At 39.5% G+C, this 22,438-nt stretch overlaps 1 protein-coding gene across 1 annotated transcript in view; it reads left to right on the forward strand.

Annotated features, from left to right (window-relative positions):
- Positions 1-21,251: 21,251 nt before the first annotated feature.
- Positions 21,252-22,438, forward strand: part of LOC112151372 (transmembrane protein 200C) — a 13,173-nt gene continuing 11,986 nt past the window's right edge. Inside the window, exon 1 of the mRNA XM_024280282.2 lies at positions 21,252-21,676. The gene's annotated coding sequence lies outside the window, so the exon portion shown is untranslated. The remainder of the gene's footprint in view (positions 21,677-22,438) is intronic.

A 22,438-nucleotide genomic window follows, 5' to 3' on the forward strand; every position in this document is an offset into this window, starting at 1 on the left:
TAAATCAACTTAAACCTTAAATAACTTTCAATATTTTACTCTCCATAAAAATATATTTTGTCAAAATTATACAAGTTAGAAAAAAGCACAAGATAACATCGGGCCGTTAATAAAATAAAATAGAATGATCTGGAGGGCTGATAGAATTACCTGAAGGGCCAGATCCGGCCCCCGGGCCTTGACTTTAACACATGTGCATTAAATTCACATCAAGGACAAGATACTGATATGTTAAAGAAAAGGAATCAGTTTGAACAAATCCGTTTTATTGAAAATATCTATGATAAAATGCAAAACATTTCACTTGTGCTATTGATAAAAAGTTTTCTAATACAATCAGTAAATTAAAAATATCCTGTGTATAAAAAGAGTATGAATGCATATAAACAAAATGTGAAAAATGAAGTTATGTTTGTCATAATTATGTTCATAAAGCGGTCAGCGGTAATCCCACATGCTTTTCTGCAGAATTTCACACAAGCACACACAGACTGCACATTTACAAACAGGTCAAAGGGCAGCTGACGCAACTGGGCCACAACAGCCTGTTACCATCTGCAGGGACCAGATTATTCCCTTTTCTCTTTGTCTGCATAATTCTACGCTTTTCCTCCTGACACAAATGGGGACAAATCTCCACGAGAGCAGAAGAGGACAAACGCCTCATTTGTGCTCTTTTGATTTTTCACACTGAATGTTGTGAAAAAGGCCCTCAGGTGAAGGTATGTGCTACTCCTGACTCAGTTCTGCTGTGAACGATGAAGCAGAAGAGCTCCTCTGAATTGGTGGTCCCAAACCTTTTTAGGCCACAGACTGGTTTAAATTAGACAATATTTTCAAGAACCGGTCTAAACTTGGCCAAAGCTGGTATTTTTACCTTTCATTGAATGAAAATCTATTTTCAAAGTAAAATGCTACTACAAGAAATTTGTTTTAAATAGTCCAAGAAAAGTCTAAAAATATCAGTATATATATTTTAAACAGATGATGATGATTTAATGAAACAAAGATGCTGATTTGTAGAATTTGTGTCTGATTTGAAAACTACCTGAAGGCTGAACTAATTCAGTCGTACTGTAGCATGTATCACAACCATGCATCAGGTATGCATCGAGTTTCCTATATAATAATAACCTATTTATTATTTTAAAAAAGTTTGAAATGTTGTTCATTTGTTGCACTTTGTACAAAAACATTATTACTATGACCTGGGAATTATTTTTCTGACGATCAGAGTTTTTTCCATTTTAAAATCTGACCAAAATTAATCATTTTGTGGTCATTTTACTGGTTCTGTTAAACCATGTCTCATTGTTTTTATACCATTCCAATATGGCGTTGCTCTTTACGTATAGAGCCTGCGTGTCATCTCTAGTGACATTAACCTCTATGGTTTTCTGTATTTAGCTTTGAGCAACTAGCTTAGCAATCTAGTTAGCCATGCAGGTAGCTGCTTTAAGTCATGTGATCCAGACAGATGCTGTGAACAGAATCAGGAAGTCTTTCAAAATAAAACTTCCTTCAGGACCAGAAAATAAACACCCACTGGGGTTCGGGAACACTGTTCTAAATCATGAAATCATTTGGTGTTTTTGTTTTTAGATGCATACCCGTCATCAAGCTACAACCAATGAGCAGTCAAGGATTAACTAATGACTTCAAATAGTCAAACAGCAGACCAGGTCAGTAGGAAAAACATCTTTTCAGTCACTCATATCTGGGATGGATCCATGTCTCACTCTGCAGATGGAGGGCAGAGACATCAGCTGATCCTTCCTCACACAGTTGTCATTACACCTGACGGCTGAATGTGTTTGCTGCGTCAGTCCTGTGCGTATTCGTGCCCACAGGCCGCACATGCATAGTCATGGAAAGCAGCAGTTCTGGATGAAGATATTAATATTTCAAAAGATTGTGACTGCATTTTTCAGAAGTTGGAAGCTCAAATTCAACCCAGAAGTCCATATCCTCGTTTGGCCTTTTGTTGCCATATAGGATGACCTCCCTTTATATTCTTTACCATTTTTATTTTTTCATCTTTTCATCAGAATGAGTCGATAAACAAACACAAACATCAAAAGCTTTTTGAATTTGAAAGTCACACAGGGAAACTGCCTGAGGTCAAGTCGTCATCAGAGTCAACTCAGTGGAAGCTGACAACTTGGCTCCCATGTTGCCGTGGCAGCCAGTGCCCCCCACCCTTTTGCATATGATCAGTCTGTTGCCATAGCAGCCCCATGGAGCTTTCCTGCCAGTCAGTGGCGGAGAAGATGAGTGAACCAGCGGTGCCCCCACCCAGAGAGGCCTGCACGTCTTCATCTGTTGCCATGGCAGCGTAATAGCGTTGTGGATAGATTCGGCATGGCAGGGAGTCAGTTCCTTTATCTTCCGACACATTATACTGAGCAGAGTTTGCCCTCGCTCTGCGCCTACAACACGGCGAGCAGACAGAGAGAGCCGAAGGGGAGAGATGGTGTCAGGGTGGTGAATGTGCACGGAGATCTGGAGCCGAGCTGAGCGTAGATGTCCTCATCGGGTGTTAATTAGCGGGTAGAGATGGTTCATGTCAAAGAGATATGCCGTGCAGACAGACCTGGAGTGGACTCTGCAGCTGGTTCACGTTGTGTTAATGCGAGTAGACGTGCAGAGTTCAGGTGGAGCCAGTCACACGTGCTGCTGAAACAATGCTGCTGTTCAAATTCACGGAATCTTTAACAGACTAGAACTTTTCTGCTGTTGTCAACACAATTCCAGCAGATCTACTAGATCTACTGGAATTATGTTGATCGTGTTACAATTTAAAAAATACAGTAAATCAAAGAACATAAACACGGGAGCTCTGGTGTTAAAGGGTTAAACCCTGAACTTCTGGATTTATAATCTTAGAGCATTTCTGCCTCTTGGAGAGTATTTCAAAATATTTAGAAGATGCTGATCTAAATTTAAAGAAATATGTGTATTCTTAACATTCAAGTCTTTGGCAAAAGCCATCATTTGGTGTCATGTCAAAGACTCACTCCTCAGAAAAGAACGGTAACGTGCAAAAAAGGCCAAACTTATCATAATAAGGTTCTACATATTTTCATTTATGTCTATAAATATTCCTCTGTTAGTCCTGCTGCTACTGCTGGACCATTTTACATCCAGACATTCTGCTCACCTGGCAGGTGTGGCCAATGTGCCTTAATCAGTACCTGCTGGCTATTTAAGACAGAGGAGGCCACGCCAAGGCAGGCTGGGAGAATGGCTGGTAGCTGGTAGCTGGTAGCTGGTAGCTGGTAGCTGGTAGCTGGTAGCTGGTAGCTGGTAGCTGGTAGCTGGTAGCTGGTAGCTGGTTTTGAGGTTTAGGTATTTGTTTTGTTCTTTTCACCCTCTTGTTGTACTTAGCAGTCTTACCCACTAACAAAGAGACAAAGACACAGAAAAGACGGAGAACCCAGAAATTATGCAAAACTTAATTTTAAGTGTTTTAATTTAAGAATTTATTATCTCCATCATTTTTAATGAAACATTTTAATTTGTGTCTTCATGCGCCTCATAACCACACACCCTCTCCTGACACCCAGCTCAGTCAACTTTCTTCAGCTAATTAACAGAACGCGTCTTGTGATGCAGAGTTTGTGTTGTTTCCAGTGGGATGGCATATGGATGCTGCATTTTTTACTGTTCTTCTGGGAAAAACAGAATCAAAACTGTTTCAGTGAATAGATAAATATGTACAAAACATGTTGAAAGCTGATAAAGTTCAAATAAAAGCTTAAGAATTATATTTGCAGAAGGTAAATTTCAAGAAAACCAAAACTGGGTGATTTTATGTGCTAAATATTACAGAGAAACAGTAACTGATTGAGTGGAATGCCTGGTTTGTGAATAAACCAGACCAAATATGATCTTTTATATCTAACTGGAGCTTTATATTTGTGTTTTGCTTTGTGCTGCCCCCTCTGTTCAGTCCATCAACTGTGTTTTACTGACTGGAAACAGGCAGCACAGTGTTGTCCAGCTGTGCAAACAGCATCTTCCTTTTATCAAAGGCCTCATCCTGCTTTTTGGAGGTTTTTTTTTCTTAGTATGTAATTCTAATCCTCTAAAATGTGTCAAAGTCTGAAAATCAGTTGTTGTTTGTACTTCTTTTCTAAAGGACAAATGTTAAGATAGAAGTTTGGTAGTTTTGTCAGGTAATAAACACGGCTGCCACTATTAGTTGTGTAATCGATGACTATTCGACTATTAAAATAGTCAACGAATAATTTAATGGTCGAGTAGTTGTTACTTTATATCAAATGGAGTCAGAGTGTAGTAAAGTTGAAAGTTATAATGGCATTCTGCTAGATTTTTGGAATATTTTGGTACTTATTAAGGTTTTCTTTTTTTCTTTTTTTCTTTTTTTTTTGCTATTTTGGAGATTAGCTATTATTTCAGCTGCCTTTAAGGTATTTTGGCTAATTTAGCATTTTTTTCAGTTTTTCTGTCTTGTTTGGAGTTTAGCTAATATTTCAGCTGCATGCTAGCTGTCTTGGCTAATTTAGGATTTTTTCATTTGGTTAGGCTAATTTGGAGTTTAGCTAATATTTTAGCTGCATGTTAGATATTTGGGCAAATTTGGGATTTCTTTTGTTTTGTTTTTAGGGTTAATTTGGAGTTTAGCTATTAATTCAGCTACATGCTAGCTGTTTTGTCTAATTTAGGATTTTTTCAGTTTTTTAGGGCTATTCTGGAGTTTAGCTAATATTTCAGCTGCATGTTGGATATGTTGGCTAATTTAGGATTTTTTTGTTTTGTTTTTTTAGGCTATTTTGGAGTTTAGTTGATATTTCAGCTACATGCTAGCTGTTTTAGATAAATTAGACATTTTTTCAGTTTTTTAAGGCTAATTTGGCATTTAACTAATATTTTAGCTGGCTATCAGCTTCAGTGTTTTCAGCTATTAGCTTCAACAATTTAAGCTATCCATTTTAACATCTTCATCTATCAGCACTAGCATCTTTAACGGCCAAATTCAACCTTCAGCATTCACACTAACATTATCACAGGTAATGCTATATATCTAGGTTTTGATGGAATAATGGTTAAGATGGTTAAGATGTGTGTTTTACTTCCAGTTTGCGCATTACCCGCATAGTCGACTAATCAGAAAAAATAATCAGTGATTAGTCGACTATTAGAATAATCGTTTGTGGCTGCAATAGTGATAAATAATACTTCCACCTCCATCATCAGAACCAAAGGTGGCTGTTAAGTCTGCAGTCAGTCAAAGGATGTGTTTGCAGACAGACGAGGTGACTTGACCTTAACTGAAGAGGCATTAGCACACAGACAAACAGCACTCCACTTGTGCGGTTTATCAGTTGAAACCATAAAAAGACTGCAGTCAGCAGGAATGGATGATTCCCCAAATCCTGACAGCAGCAACATACATTCACACACCAGAAATGATCAGTCTTTTCAAGGACCTGACCTGGCGTGAAGGTCATTCAGAGAAGTGCCAGCAATTTCAGGACTATCAGGAGATCTCTGGCTTTGAGAACGAGACTGGAGGAGAAGGAAAAGAACATGTCCAACAACTGAGTTACCTTTAAAACCATTGATTATAAAAAATAACTGACCAAACTGCAAAATAAGATATTTTCTAAAAGGGACTCAAATAGAACTTTAAAATGACATTAATTATCAGTTGTTGTGAAAGTCACAATGCATTTTTAGGGAGAAAAACTCTAGAAAAGAGTCTAAATTCCTTCTTTTAGTCAAGAAAAGTTTTAGGCCTCTAAAAGGATATTTTCAGGTCCTTTTGTCAGTGCTGACAGAGCTACAAACAACACGTTAAAACTTTCTTTACCCAAATTTTGAGCCTGTTTCTCTGCATTTGACTGCTATGAGCCACAAGCTGTCCTCTCCAATATCAGAATTTAGTGATCACACTATCAGGGAGTCCTCAGCGCAGCATTTGCAGATGAAACGGCAGGAAAAGCAGGAACGGGTTATTCTAGACCGGGGTGGGCAAACTTTTTGACTCCACAAAAGGTTCTAAAACTTGACAGGTAGGCTGGATCAGATCAGGGTTTAGGTTAGTGACCACAAAAACATGTTTTTTTTGTTTCTATTTTTGTGCCAGTTGCACCAATTGGTTGAGGTCTTTCAGGGAAAAGCAAACATTTAGAAAAACGCTGTTTGTTATGCTGGAATGATTAGAAAAATTACTGTCTGACGCAAAAAAACACACTAAGAACAACAAATCTTCCACCAAAACATGGATGCAAAATAGTGGCACCACAAATAGTCGACTGATCACCGATTATTTTTTCCAATTAGTCGACCAATCGGGTCATAGGTAAACTGGATGTACAACACACATCTTAACCCTCAATAGCTTTAAACTAACTACAAATAAAAACAATGAAGATGATAGTTTATTAAACCTATAATGAATCATGCAGCTTCTTTCCTTCATTAGTTTCTGATATTAAAACAAGATTAAATCAAATGAGTTCAGCATCTGAAGTGAAGGGGTTGTTATGGTACCAGAACCATTCTATAACTTCCTGTTACATAACTACCGACCCGGGATAGCACTACTGCGCATGTGTGTCAAAGACAATGACAATTGGGATTATATCGTCAAACCAGTGGACAAATGAATGTCACTGACATGAGACTGGAACTCAGATCCCGATACATGTGAGAGAAGAAACATGTTCAATATGACACAATTTACAATATATACAAGATAATATTCTACTAACACTAACAAAAATATGAGTAAATAAATTGTTTTAGCATTAAAATAAGGGAAGCACAAAGCTTCCTTGTGAGCTGAGCTTCCGAGTCCAGGCCGTCGCTGCTTCCTGAGGAAGTAGAGGCGCTGGTGGACCTTCCCGACAAGCAGGGAAGTGTTGGTGCTCCAGTGGAGGTCCTCACTGATGTGCACGCCCAAGTATTTATAGCTGGAGATGAACTCCACTGGTGCTCCTTCTTAGAAAGCGCGCACCGTATTTTTTAAATAAAATAATGATAACAAAGAAACGACTAATCGACAATTAAATTGGTCGGCGATTATTTCAATCGTCTATCAGTCGTCCACTAATAAACCCTTTTCATGTGATGTCATCACTTCTCTCTGACAACCCGGTCATAGTTAGACGAAGGTTACAAGTACTTCACTGAATGCTGCTTGTTTGATTATGAAGGTAATTGTGATTTTATTCTATTAATCTGTGCTGATGCTAATGCTAACGCTAGCGACAGCTTTGAGACGTGAAGCTGCAGAAGATCTTTTCTCACTAGTTAAAAGTTTCCTAAATTTTCGTTCTCACATGATTGTTGTAAACAGAGAAAAAGTCAGTCAATTCCAGCGTGTTTGACATTAAAGTAAAACGTATTAATATTGTAATGTTTGCAACACCGGTCCAGGAGGTTCTGTTCACACAGCCGTGGTTCTAACATCGCTCTTATTTGGTTTTGCTTATAACTGTGTTTGATCTTCGGGAAAACAAAGGTAAAAAATGATCAAATTAATTGAAACTGTTGCCAAAAAGAGGCAAGTGACTGTATCCACGTAATGTTATGAAAGATGGTCGCCCAGACTTTTTTTTTTTTTTTTTTGAACGTGGCCACTCTTATTTTGAAAGCTGAAATTGCTGCTTTTAACATTTCCACTGAGCCAAACCATTCCTGTTTTTACAATTATCCCCTAAAATATCCCGTAGAACAACAAGTACATTTATCCTGGAAGTGATTCAAATGTGTACAGACATGCAGAGATGTGTGTCTATGCTAACAGTATTAAATGTGGACAACATGAATCTCTATCAGCTTTTGTGCTGATCGCACTTAAAATACGTGTGAATAACATCAGACAAAATAGAACCAGTTAGAATAATATCTGCTCAAATGAAAGGTCAATATTTTGAATAAAACATCAAATATTGAAGGATTATTTAAATTTGTATTTAGATTTGTGAACGATCTAAGACAGGAAATGAAAATATTCATAAAATAAATATTGTACATTTTTCTGTTTAAATTGATAAGGTTACCTTTAATATTTTATGTAAAATTGTGTCAAACAGCGTTCAGCTGTCAGCTTTGGCGTTCTAAACCCAAACAATCACTAGTCACAAGCCCTGAGCTGATCTTGCAGGCTGAGCACATGTGGTACCTACATCAGAAGTAACTATTCACTTTTTCGGCCCTGTCGCCATTTTGTCTGACGTCACAGTGAAAAGAGTCTTTTGACTAATCCTGGCAGTCCTAATGCTAAATAATTTTATGCACCTAAAGACAAGTCAGTTTATTTGTGAAGCACCGTCTAAGTTTTGCTTGATTTGTTTTAGTTTATCACGTTTTGTGGTTTAGCTTTTAGAATAACATTATTGCCTTTTCACATTTAGATGTTCATGTGGTCATCCTTATGTTTGATAGTAAAAGAGAAAAAGGATGAAGGCGCACCAAAGTCATAATGATTAAAAAAAAAACGTATTTTTAATTCAAGTAAATCTTCAGGCGAATCTAATTTGACACAAGGTGTATTTTATTTTGAAAGGAACTTGTATGTACTGCTGTAAAAAGTAAAACAAATAATAAAGAAAAATGCAACACTGTCATTATTCAATTATTTTCGCTACACTTTATCTATAAATAAAGTTTAATGGTCGAAAAGACACAAATAAAGTGTATTTTTCTAAACAGGAAGTGGGACTCTCACTGGGTTTTGGTCAGTAAACTGGACCAAATGGGTTGCACCGCTTTTCTCCTTCAGAATCTACTGGAATGATTGTGTTAACAGTTGAAAAGTTACAGTAAATCAAAGAACATAAACACTGGAGCTCCGGTGTTAAAGGGTTAAAAACTCTGCAAGAAAAACCAGAAAAACAAAGAAATCATGAGTATCAGCAGAGCAGGTTTTAGAGAATCATTCTGAAAACAAACTCGACACTTTCCCACCAAAGAAGATTCGTGGAGGGTGTTCATTAGCACAGACAAATGTGTCGTGTTCCGCCCTGCCAGAGCTGATAACACAGTTCAAACAAATCACTCAATCAGTCAGAGCACAGCAGCCTGCAGCTCTCACAGAGCTTCAGGAGACTCCGTCACCGGACTGTTTGTTCTCAGTTCAATGTGCAACCTCCTCTGTTTACCTGCTCTGCCATGCAAACCTCCAGAGCAGCACAAGGTTATTCTGACAGAGAGAACGCCGTCTGCTGCTCACATTACCGCCCTCCGAATGTTCACCTCTAATCCTGTCCAGAATCCGCTGGAATATCCATTGTTTGTTCTAAATCACAAATAAGCCTTCGTTAATTCTAATTATTAGATTATGTAACTCTCCCTGATGTCTGGAGTCATTTCACACGCTGGTTTTCACATAATCTCACTCTGCCCAATGGAGTCGCACATTTAGAAAATGGAGGCACGGAAACACAAGTCTGCATGTCAAACTAACTCGAACGTGGAGGCTAGAATGTTTCCAACAGACAGCATCATCTTTATCTCTGCTTTAGGAGAAAAGCTCTGGGCTCAGAACACTTTCCTCAAAATTTCTTCCAGCACAGCTTTTATTTCCCTCTTCTCCTCACTGCTGCCGGCTCACACCAAAATATCACATTTTCCCAATACTTTAGTTCTCCGTTCATCACATAGGAATTGATGTCTGATCTGCCACAAGCATTTCTGCTATTAAAGTCGTTTTTTTTATCTTAAAAAATGTTGCCAGTAGTGTTTTAATTATGATAATGGAGTTATTAATCAAAATCCCACAACATAAAAGTCTTAAAAAGCCATTTTTCATGTTGATCTGAAGCCTCTGTTTCCAAAATCTCCTCTGAGGGGGCGTGGCTTTTGGCGCCCCTGATTCCCCCTGTCTGATCATGATAGTTCTGTGTCTCGCTACCATAAATCTTCACCGCTGCTACATCAAAATGTCCATCAATCTGGGTAATGTCCAGCCGTATGGTTCTGATCCGGATGATCTGAAAATAATCAAAGCTAACATCAAAATGCTCTTTCATTGATTTACAATCCTTTCCAACTGCGGTCAAATGAGCCGCCGTTCACATTTCCGTGGTCACATCAAGAAGCTCCGTGGAGTCTGGTGGAGATTTTCCAGCATTCTCAGTCCTGCTACCGTCAGTATTGGATGAAACTCACACCAAAAATCCAGTGATGCTGATTTGACCACAGAAATGTGAACGGCGGCTCATTTGACTGCAGTCAATGTGAAGATACCATCTTCTCTTCTCCAGAACCTGAACTAGACACTAGGAACAGATGAGGGTTTAGTGCATGTGCAGCAGAGCTGTTGATGGAGAGAAGGATAAATATCTAGTTCATAATTATGTTAAAAAAATACTATTTTAAAGTTTTAAAAACTTAGTTTTAGATTGTTGAATAATTGTTTTAACTGTTCGGCCCGCGACCTAAGGTGTGTTTTGGATTTGAGTGCGATTGAGTTTGACACCCCTGGCCTATCTGACGTGTCAAAAATCAAAATATAAATTAAGTAATTAGTTAAGTTTGAAGTATTCTTTAAAGCCAAAGAGCCACAGTGGAGAATAAAAGGCTCGGGATCCTCAGACTCCTGTCATAAATATAGTCAGATTTGAATAAATAAGATCTTGGAATTGGTCTCTGTACTGCAGAAGATCAAGCATGCAGTCCACGGAGGAACACGTTTCCCTCAGGAGCTGAAGCAGCAGAAGGAAGAGTGCTGGAGCTCACTATCATTAGACAAGTTAACAAAAACCTACAACCGTTTGAGCAGAGTTTCTGTGATTCTAATGTAAAAACCTGCTCCAGTCAGCATGTTTCTAAAAGACAATGTTAACTAGCTGGGTGATTATTTTGTTTAGTGAAGCACATTTATTGGAATGAAACAGCTGCCATATAGTTCCTACAATTAAACAGTGGAAACAGGTGCAGCTGTAGCTGCTGCTAAAGCAGACGCATGTTGTGTTGGAGCTGCAGATCGGCCAGTGAAACACTCAAACAACAACTAGCTCCGCTGGGTTTTGCAGCCGTCCTTCCTGCAGCTAAGGTTAATTTTCCAGATAACACAAACGAGCGCGAGCTTTGCACACACACACACACTTCTTTGGGTAATGTTGATTAAAATATTAGCATATGAAAAGAGGAACGACCTCAAAGGTGGTTGGGATAAAAGCAGTCAAAAGTGGTCGCCCCAAACACTCTGGATTGGGGTTTTTTCAGTATTTGTTGCACATCTGAATACTATGATAAAAACAACAGATCACTAAAGAAACATTGTGGGATCAACAATTCGTTATCTTTAGCAGACAATAAATCATGTAAAACGGCAAAGCTTTGATTTACTGTAATTGTTAACATGACAATTCCAGTAGATTCTGAAGGAGAAAAGCACCGTGAGCAATGTGCTAGTTTTTTGGCTAATTTGTTATCTACTGAGGTTTTTTTATGCTAATATTTTAGCACCATGCTAACATTTTTGGCTTATTTAGTTTACTGAGAAATTTTAGGCTATTTAAGCAACGTGTGGCTAATTTGGCATGGTTTTTAAGGCTAATTTGGAGTTTAGCTCATATTTAAGCGACACATTTTTGCTAAATTGGCGTTTATTAAGGATTTTCAAGCAATTTTACTGTAAATTCTTCAGAAATTTAGGCCAACTTCAGCGCTCTTTTATAGTTACGTGAGTCGATTTTCTCCTTCAGAGTCTACTGGAATTATCATGTTAACGGCTGAAATTAACAGCATGTTCAAGATTTTATGTTTAAGCACCACATTTTCTTTCTTTTCTCAAAGTCTTGAAAAAGTGGCATTGTGGAAACATCTCGACAGGAAATAGATGCAGCAGAGGTGTTGTGCACAAGACGAATTGTCCACATTACCCTAAAATCCTTTTCTGGGACTCTGCTGAAAAGATGAAGAGCTTCTCCCGCTGTGTCCTAAATATTCTTTGAGTTTTGGTGAAAACTTTTGCTTGTATTTCACCCGAAATCTGCAGCATTCCATTTAAACAGCTATTATTTAATTTTACTCTGCAGCCGCCAGCTGATCTGAGCAATGGTGACATAACTGAAGGTCAGAGCGGCTGAAGCACAGCCATAACCATTTCTTCTGCTTGGCTTACCTGCTCAGGTAATGTCATGTGACTGCAGCTGTATCCATGGCGATGAAGCCCCCGCAGATGCCCTGGATCCAGGCTCCTCTGGCGAGCTGATTAGCATGCATGGATGAGGCCTGGGCTCTTCCCTGATTGGTCCTGTCAGCTCCTGGCATGAGTTCCAGCTCATCACTGCAGAAGACCCAGCTGGCTGTTCGCTCCCCTCCCGTCAAGCTCACGCCTGCTGCATTCCACATGACTGGACTCGTCCTCCAGGACTCAGAGATCATGCTGCCGCACAGTGAACGCTGGTGACCACATCCTCACCACAAACGAAAGCAGCGGAATCTGGAAAACTGCCTTCAAAAATCCATACTGACGTCTGGCATTGTTTCCTCTGGAAATGATTAACTAGAGAAGTTGCATTAGCTGTGATAATACAATGTGAATGCTTTTTGATGAAAGTAGTTGCTGAAGATGCTGAAGCTTTTTGCTGAAAATTGTGATGCAAAATGTTAATTTTTTTAAAAGGTTTAAAATTTTGTTAAAGAACCAAGGAAGAGCACTGAAGTTAACCTACATTTCTGAAAAAATTGTAGTAAAATTGGTTTAAAATCCCTAATACATACCAAATTAGCAAAAATATTTAGTGTGTTGCTTAAATATGAGCTAAACTCCAAATTAGCCTAAAAAAAGTTAGCTTGTTGCTTAAATACTAATTAAACTCCAAAATAGCCCAAAAATTTCTCAGTAAACTAAATAAGCGAAGAATGTTAGCATGGTGCTAAAATATTAGCTAAACTCCAAATTAGCATTAAAAAACCTTAGTAGATACCAGATCAGCCAAAAAGCTAGGACATTTTCTTAAATACTAGCTAAACTCCAAAATAGTCTGAAATTCCTCAGTCATAATTATTACCCTGTTGCTAAAATACAAGATAACTCTAAATTAGCCTAAAAAACCTCAATAGATAACAAATTAGCCAAAAACGTTAGCATATTGCTAAATAGTAGGTAAGGCCCAATTTTTTTTATTACTATAAAAGATGAAAACATAGTCCATGAATATATTTACAGTCTTGTTGTTAATCTGCTTAAAGTTTAGAAATTTAAAGACTTTCTCGTTCATTTCCAATGGGGGCTCAATATTTCAAAAACTATAAACTTTATGAACACCAAAAGCAGGCAGTAATGTCCTGAACGAGCTGTACGTTTTGAAACCAAGACTGCTGAAATCGCTGAAAGTACATGCCGAAAAACGTACGGAAAGGAGCATGAGAATCACTATAGTGTGAATGCTTACTAAGCAATCACACAACGGGCTCTTGGTTGTAAACTTTGTCCACATCCTTTTTTCACATTGTTCATCCCATCGGCTTTCATTTGATTCGCGGATCCTGTTTCTGGCCCAGATAAAAAAGAACCTCTTCTGAGGTGTTTTGTGAGGCATTATGAAACGGTTGCCATGGATACCCAGTCTGAACAGCCATAGACAGCAGGGTAAGAAATGACACATGCAACATTTCACATTTCTGGAATTTCTTTTCTTCTCATCTGCGAACAAGCAGATAGACCCTTGTGTTGAGAATGCCAAAGAGCAGGCCTCTAAAAATAGCAGCTTCACTTGCGGTCTCCATCCGAGGGGCTGTTTGCTTTCTTGCTCCACAGAGGTGGGCTGAATGATATTTTCCGCCTCATTTGGTCTTTGTTGTTTTCCCCAGAAGAGATGACCTATATTATCAGGAATGGAAGATCAAAGAAGGCTTGCTCACTGATCTCATGAAGCTTGCATCTTGTAAGGCGGGAGAATTGGTCCTGATTGTGCAACTGCCACTCTGCACTTCAAAATGTGTCCATGAAGCTGAATTAGTAAAAAAGAAAAACAAGAGTCCTGATGCTGCAGTTTTAGAGGAGCAGAGCTTTTGAAGTTGAGGACTGCCAATGGTCTTTTCTGTGAAAACTTTAGCACAGCAGACTTTTGAAAGTTTTCCGAATTTCAAATGTGGGTCTGTTTGTTTTATTACCTTCACATTTTACTAGTGAATTCCCTTCAGTGTTACAAGTCAATGATATGTGGGCTGAGGCTGGCCTTTATTCCAGAGTGGGTCCCCCTGAGCCCATTCATTATACTGTGAGAAGGAAACAAGGTCACCAGTGGGGACTGGTACCTGCTGGGAGGACGTGTTCATCTGTTGCTTTCCTCATTCCTTCTCCTCAATTACCAGACACCCCACTTGCTGCGACTGGGTGTATCGTTCCATTTCTGGAGCTCCAAGCAGCTTAGAGACACATTGCTGCTGAACACAGCAATGGATGGAGCAGAAATGCCCATATTTCTCCATGACCTGCATCAGTCGCAGCTCTCATCCCGTTAGGAGGAGCTGTAGACAGACCCTGCGGCTCGTTCATCAACAGTCTCCTCCCCACAGTATCTGAGCAGTAAACATGATGGCTGCTGTGGATCACTGTGGTGTGATTTACTGGGAGTGCACTTTTGAGACACAGATAATGAAAACGGTTTATTTCCCATCTGAAGAGCACTGTCAGTTTTCAATATGAATAGTCTCATCTTTGGATAAAGTCCTGGGTGTTTGATACGGTCACAAAACCAGGTAGACATCTGGTTCCGAGTACAGCTGGTTTTGGACAACAGGCGTGAAGCACATTTAAAAGTCCACCAAGGTAAACCAGGGTCAGGCAGGCAGGGGTCAAGCACGAGCTTGAGGGCAACAGAGAACAACCTGACTGGGGGCAGGCGACAGACGAAGCATCAGGTCAGGTTGAGAATGCTCAGACAGAGAGGCACAAACAAGACTTCGCACTGAGCAGAGGTCAGACTAAATACCGCTGGAAGTGATTCATGACGGGGACCAGCTGTGGGGCTCCTGGGAGTGACAGCAGGGGCTGATGGGAAATGAAGTGTGGAGAACCAGGAAGTGCTAGAACTCTGGAGATAGTTTCCGCTGAAGGCCAGAAGGGGAGACAGGGGACTGATTCATGACATCCAGTTTATCCATGTGTTCTACTTTATCATCTTACACGTTAAATAAAATATCCCATTGAAATTTTGTCTGTTTGTTGGAAGCCAAAAACTAGACTATGACTGAAAATCTGCCAAATATTTAATGCAATTATTCTTGATTTTACTGTCAAAACATCCCACAAGGACATGGCAGCTTACAAATGTGCACAACTGTTCTAACTTTGTGACCATTTCCTTTCATTTAATTTTATTTCGTCTCTAATGTGCCACCATATCCATAATAAACGAGAGTCATCCATACATAATTAAACAAAACAGCGTAACACATGACTGAAGGGAGCATGACAAAGACCCGGTCTCACTATTCATGCTCCTTTACCAAAAACACAAAATAAAACATTCAGGTCACAAGGATCTACATCATTTATTTTTAACACAACTTAGAATTTTCAAAAACTATTTTTATACAATCTTTTTAATAACTAAATTGTTTTCATTTCAGTAGTCAAAGAATTCCACTCCTTCACTCCTATAGAGCTCCGGACCCACGTCATCCCTGCAGTCAGTCGGCCATTTTGGCAGGAATATGAACAGCGCCACCGTGAGCGCCACTGCTGAACCTTTCAAGCCATCAGAGTATTCATCTCACTTTAATTCACATGACATTGAGCTTTATTTAAAAAAAAATACATTGATTTAATATCACCGACACGTAAAATGTTCCCAGCCAACACACTCTCACTAAAATGCGTACATATTCCACGACTTTGCACTCTGAAATACCGTGTATAATATACGCCAAACATGGTTTTTGCGTGCATATGATACGCAATGGTAGAGAATAGGTTGCGATGGCGTACATACACACACTTTTTTAGGTTTCGTTTTGATCATGTGGTCAGAAATCCTCCAGCTCTTTTCTAAATGACGTTGTTCCCGGTTAAGGTTAGGATTAAGGTTATGGTTAGGGTTAGAAAAGCAAATTGTTCTTTTGTGGGGCTGTCTGTGATGCTCACGGCTCCACCAGGGGACGTGTCAAACGTGGAAAACACATTTGAACACGTTTAGGACCGCGCGTATTATATGCACGCAAAAACCGGTTTTGGCGTATATTATACACGGTATTTCCCAAATCGTGGAATATGTACGCATTTTACTGAGACTGGGCTGACCCAGCGCACTTTTTAAAGGTATCTCCGCTGAAGAAAACGTCCCAGATCTATGCTATCCAGACATACCTGTTAAACTTCTCATCGTCCTACACGGGAGACTCTCTAAAAGTTTACAAAAGCCTGGAGGGTTTCAGATGGACTCTATTGTGGTTTGTAGCGAACACTCAGCTGTGGAATCTTCAATCAATAAATTTGCTGCACCATCACTGGAAGTGTTATCTTCCAGGCAGCTAACATTAGCATGGCTAGCAGCAGGGTGGGAGTGTTGTTTGGGAACATTAGCTTGGCTAACGCGTCTGGTTGTCATTTTTCTCTCCTCTGGAGATGGAAGATTGTTGAAAATGAAGGTAATAAAGTCTGGACTCTACGGATTATCATTCATGCAAAATAAATAAACATTTCAGGATCCACATTTTGATTGCTACGTTAGCGCTTGCTAACTTAAACATGACACTGTTACCCCACAAATTACACTTGTGTTCCCGGAACCACTATTGTAGCATATAATGAAAGTAAGTCAGCTTTGTATACAGTATCACACTGTATCCTTAACGATTTAATGTCACAGTATGTCAAAGATTCTGAATCTGTTAAAGATTTAAGTTGTTTTGGAGAAAATGAAGCATAAAACCATTATATTGCTTCATTGTATTTAAATTACAAAGTAGTCAGGAAGGTTGTTGGTGCTGCACAGATGACTGAAGATTCCACTGCTGCCGCTGCACCGCGGCTTTAGCCTGAAACTTCATAACATTCTGCAGTCTGTAGGAAAAATGCACTTCAAATGTACCCTCTGTTTCTACAAAGAGGATGCTGCTATGCTGGCTTTCTATGTGCACAAAGAGCCCCGATGTTCAAGAAACACCGTTCAAAGATTCATAACACAATGAACAGCACAGACTTTAATAAAGGGAGCAGCTAGTTTATTCAGAGCTCCCACACACACATCTCCGCTCCTGCTTCCTCATGGAAAAATCATTGTGTTCCCGCCTAAGGAACAGACGTGCAGCTTTTGTGTATTTTGAAAGGGATCCATTTCAGGGATGGAGTTGAGCTTTTTAAAAAAAAAAATCAGGAAAAAGCGCTGCTTTTATTGCAATTTTCTGCAATCTTTCATTTAAAATATAAAATAAACGAGGAACAGATTAGCATTAGTAAAAAATAGAGAAAGCAGCATTTTTAAAGAGTTTACGATCTCTGGATCTGTGGTCTGGAGATGTGGTCAGGAGAACAAAGCACACCCACACTCATCGCTTATTGAACATCCTGAAGCAGCAATAACTTAGAGTAATTGTTTTCTGTGTGCTGCTATCAGTCAATTAAATCCAAGTGCACGAGCAGTGCCTGTGTGGGAGAATGAAGAGGGAACAAGAAGCCAGATGCTGCTGATCAAGTGAGGCAGATGAACTGATCATCAGCAGGTGCAGACCTCTCTTCATGCTAACACAATGCCAAGCAGACGGGTTTGAAGAAGCAATTGTTGCAGCCGCCAAGCCACTCCCCAGTCATTTGGAGTCTGCACTGAATGCTGAAATGCTGCAAACATAGAGTGCATGTGTGATGGAAGAACAGTTTGACCTGTAAAGACTGAAGTGAGAGTGGAACAGCAGGTCGGACAAATCTGATCTCCTCTTTCAGGAGCTGCAGTGCTTCATCGTACTGTAGAGTGTAACTCTACTTATTAATTATTCAGTCTCTGTTGGAAACAGTGTGCTTTGCCTGCGGGGGAAAAGACTAATAAATACTTTGTCTCACTAATTTGTTTCCCAGAAAACATTCTTAGATAGTTAATAACTCTATCCTCATCCATTAGGAGATGTTGAAATCTTTATGTCCAGGCCTTGAAAAGGACGAGAGGTTTTGATCTACTCCTCCATGAAGCTCTCTGATCCTGCAGCAACTGAAGCAGTGAGAACAGGAACGTTTCAGTCAAGCTCCAAGTCCCCAAATAGCTCTGGAGTCCAAGTTTTGAAGCCTGGAGCTCCTGGAAGAGCATCAGATGGACAGTTTTCTGTTAGGTGTGGAAAGGCAGCCGCAGAGAACAAAGTCCTGACTCCCTTTGTTTGGAGGGTACAGAGCTGGAGAGCTTTTAGCTACAGAATACAGGGACTATTTTTGACATCATCCACAGCAGAAGTGTCAAACTCAATCGCACAAGGGGCCGGAATCCAAAACACAACTCAGGTTACAAGATAAACATTTATTGAACAGTTTAAAACTACATTTTTAAAACTGTAACGTTTTAACATAATTATTAACTATATATATATATAGTATTACATGGGATAATGCTAGTGTGAATGCTGTTAGCTGAATTTGGGCGCTGAAGATGCTAAAATTCATAGATGAAATCACTGAAGCTGATAGCTGAAAACGCTGAAGCTGATAGCTAGTTAAAATATTAGCTAAACTTCAAAATAGCCTAAAAACTGAAAAAAGCCTAAATAAGTCAAAACAGCTAGCATGTAGCTGAAATACTAGCTAAACTCCAAAATAGACAAAAACATTTGAGTAAATGCCAAAATAGTTTAAAAAGCTAGTAGAATACCAATTTTTAAAACTTTTATACCTTAACTTTTTAACATAATTATGAACGAGATGTTTAGCATTACCTGTGATAATGCTAGTGTGAATGCTGTAAGAGGAATTTGGTTGCTGAAGATGCTAATGCTGATAGCATAAAATGCAAAATTGATATAAGAAATCACTGAAGCTGATAGCCAGCTAAAAACATAGCTAAACTTCAAAATTGAAAAAAAAACAAAACTAAATTAGCCAAAACAGCTAGAATGTAGCTACTTAAAATATTAGCTAACCTAAAAAAAGCCTAAAAAACTGATAAAGAAAAGCCTAAATTAGCCAAAACAGCTAGCATGTGGCTGAAATATTAGCTAAACTCCAAAATAGGCAAAGAATCTTAGTAAATGCCAAAATAGTCCAAAGAGCTAACAGAATAAACCTTAACTTTTAAAAATAATTATGAATAATAAAAAGGCAGGAATATTATTCCAGAATAAATAAACCTAAACCTTAAATAACTTTCAATATTTTACTCTCCATGAAAATATATTGTGTCCATACTATTCAAGCTAGAAATGAGAGCATGGTAACATTGGGCCATTAATAAAAATAAAATAAAATGATCTGAAGGGTCGGATAGAATTACTTTGACTTTGACACATGTGATCTAAACTCACTACTCTTGTGCACATTCTCCTGAGATGCCAGGGTGCACGAGGTCTGCTTCTCTGCACTCTGAGAAGCTTCAGAAAGACGTGGAGCAGCAGATGGATGCTGCACACACATCATTCGCAGCGGACTGGACAGGAGTGCGCTGTCTTAAATAAGCGTGACAGACATGATGTGATCACAGAGGAACAAATTAAATTACTGCTGCATTGTGCCTGAGAATTTCCCTCCAAGAGCAAAGGGGAGTATAAATGTGTTCCTTTAGCTATCTTCCCTTTTCTCATTTCAAAATTCCCCTTTAATGACCCCTAATTCATCATTTCCCACCATGTGAATAAAATCACCTGGGGATGCCTTGATAAGAAATGATTAAACAGGGGAGGGAAAAGTCATTTGGCAAAGTTAAAAAGCTTGCAGAAATCATTTCTTTGTTCCTTCAGCAATGACCAAGCTATGCTTCCTATAAATGCTAAAATCCTAAGCTTTGTTTACATGTTTACAAAGAAAATGCATTTGTATTTCTGAGGAATATCTCAGTCTCAACCTCATTTCTGAAGCTGGTCGATGAATTAGAGAGCCATGACTGAGTGCATAAATAAATTCATTTTGAGAATGTTTGGCATTCAAAAGTCTGAATTGTTCACCTTAGAAATTAAAGATGAAGGAACAGCTGAGTCCAAAGCACCAGTCAGTAGGCAAATTCAGTCCAGATTATATACATTTCATTATTTGTCTTTGATGGTTCTCATTCAGATTTGTCATGTCATTTGATGTGTCAAAGTCAGGGTTATATTCAGCCCTCCAGATCATTTCATTTTATTGTTATTAAAGACCCGATGTTATCTTGCGCTCATTTCTAACTTGTATAATTTTGACAAAATATATTTTTATGGAGAGTGAAATATTGAAAGTTATTTAAGGTTTAAGTTGATTTATTCTGGAATAATATTCCTGGCTTTTTATTATTCATAATTATGTTCAAAAGATACGTTTTTAAAGTTGTAAAAACTGGCATTCTGTTAGCTTTTTGGATTATTTTGGATTTATTAAGATTTATTTCGGCTATTTTTGAGTTTAGCTAATATTTCAGCTAAATGCTAGTTGTTTTGGCTAACCTAAGTTTTATTTTGTTTGTTTTTTAGGCTAATTTGGAATCTAGCTAATATTTTAGCTGGCTATCAGTTTCAGCGTTTTCAGCTATTAACTTTACCATTTTCAGCTACGAGCTTCAGTGTTTTTAGCTATCAATTTCAGCATCTTCAGCCGCCAAATTAAACCAACAGCATTCACACTAGCATCATTGCAGATAATGCTATATATCTAGTTCATAATATGTTAAAACGTTACAGTTTTAAAGTTTAAAATTTTAGTTTTGGTGTTCAATAAATGTTTATCCTGTTCGTCCCCCGACCTAAGGTGTGTTTTAGATTTTGGCCCCTTGTGTGATTGAGTTTGACACCCCTGATGTGTTACTAAAGCACAGTTCTTTATCTTAGTATCAACACATTTTCCTAAATTGAACAAGCTGCTGCAGACCTGCACCACTCTAATAGGTGTCACCAAGGGTAAAAGACAGCTCATTAAACCCCCTTTATATTAATTTCCCTACTTTTTTGTCCCTATACTGCATGCATGAATGCAGGCATGGATGCTAGCTGGAGTTTTCTCTCTTCCTTCCACTAATTTATGCCATAAACAAAACACATTTCTGGGTCATAATTTTGCAGAGAACTCTCTGGAGCAGCAGCGTCGTTCTTTGTTCTGCAGACATCCTCAGAACAGTGGAGTTGATTTCAAATCATTGAAACACATCTGGACTCTGTCATATTTAATTCAGTTAAACATGGGGACTCAGCATGCCGCTGGAAACAGAGAAGGAACATTCAGGAAGACTTTGGCCTCTGCTGCAGATGCTTCCTTTGCACGCAAAATCTTTCTTTTTGTATTGCATTAAATCTTTCAAATCCAAACTGTTATGTAAAATAATCCTAACAAAAAGCTGGTCCTTTTTGTTCTTTGGTGTTTTTATTGGAGCACATATGATGATGTGTAACACCCCTCGTTTTTCACGCTGTCCAATAATCCCCTCCAATTGAAATGCGGTCGGCCCGCCCCTGTTGGCTCTATTGTGAATCCTCGTTGAGCTGGAGAGCGCTCTTCTTCCATCCTCTGGCACCACGGCGGCGCGCCACGACCGGAGCAGCAGACGGAGCCGCGCGCCTTTGAGGATGCTCGACCGTCAAACCGCGGTTTCTGGTAAGACACGCGCTCCTCCGCGAGGGCTCGTGCCTGCCTGCCTGTCTGTCTGTCTGTCTGTCTGTCTGTCTGTGCGTTCTGACCAGCTGCCCCCGCTGCGCCTTCACACCCAGCGGATCCCCGCGCGCCCGCTCGGCAGCCTTTTGCGCCCAAAGTCCGCTCAGTTGGAGGATATTTCCTCATCGACAGGCAGGACTCTGGTGCCAGAGGGGCGTCGGGTTTGCGCTCCAATCCGTCCACTTGGTGACATTCGGATGTTGCGTTCGCGTCGCTTTTGCCGCGCAGATGTGATGATGCCTCCCTCGATTTCACGTGTCGAATGGGGGAAAAGGTGAACGCAGATCGCTTCATCCTCTTCAACTTTCGTGACACCCCCACGGATTGGTTTCTAAGAAGTTGGGAAGGCAGAAAAAATGGAAATATGTGGCGTTTATACAAGGGAGGCTATAAATACAGTTGAGAGTTGTGGAAGCATGGGCTTCGTCAGGCCGTGACAGAGGCACGGAGGCTTGTCATCCCTCTTCGCCCCCACCCAAAAAATGTCCCGGTGTTTGGCTGTTCCGCCGTCGCCGCGGGTCTGCTCATCCTCAGGAGCAACTCTGGCTCCACTGTAATGTTTGCGTTTTTTACAGCAGAAGGGAAACAGATGCGCCGTAATGTCAACAGACGCTTACTCATGGAAGATTGCGCAAAAAAGAAAAAAAAATCTGCGCCCCCGCAGCTTGGACAGACTGCGCTCTTAAGCCGCTTCCTGTTCAGCAC

This window comes from Oryzias melastigma, linkage group LG17 (assembly GCF_002922805.2).
Source record: "Oryzias melastigma strain HK-1 linkage group LG17, ASM292280v2, whole genome shotgun sequence".
NCBI lineage: Eukaryota > Metazoa > Chordata > Actinopteri > Beloniformes > Adrianichthyidae > Oryzias > Oryzias melastigma.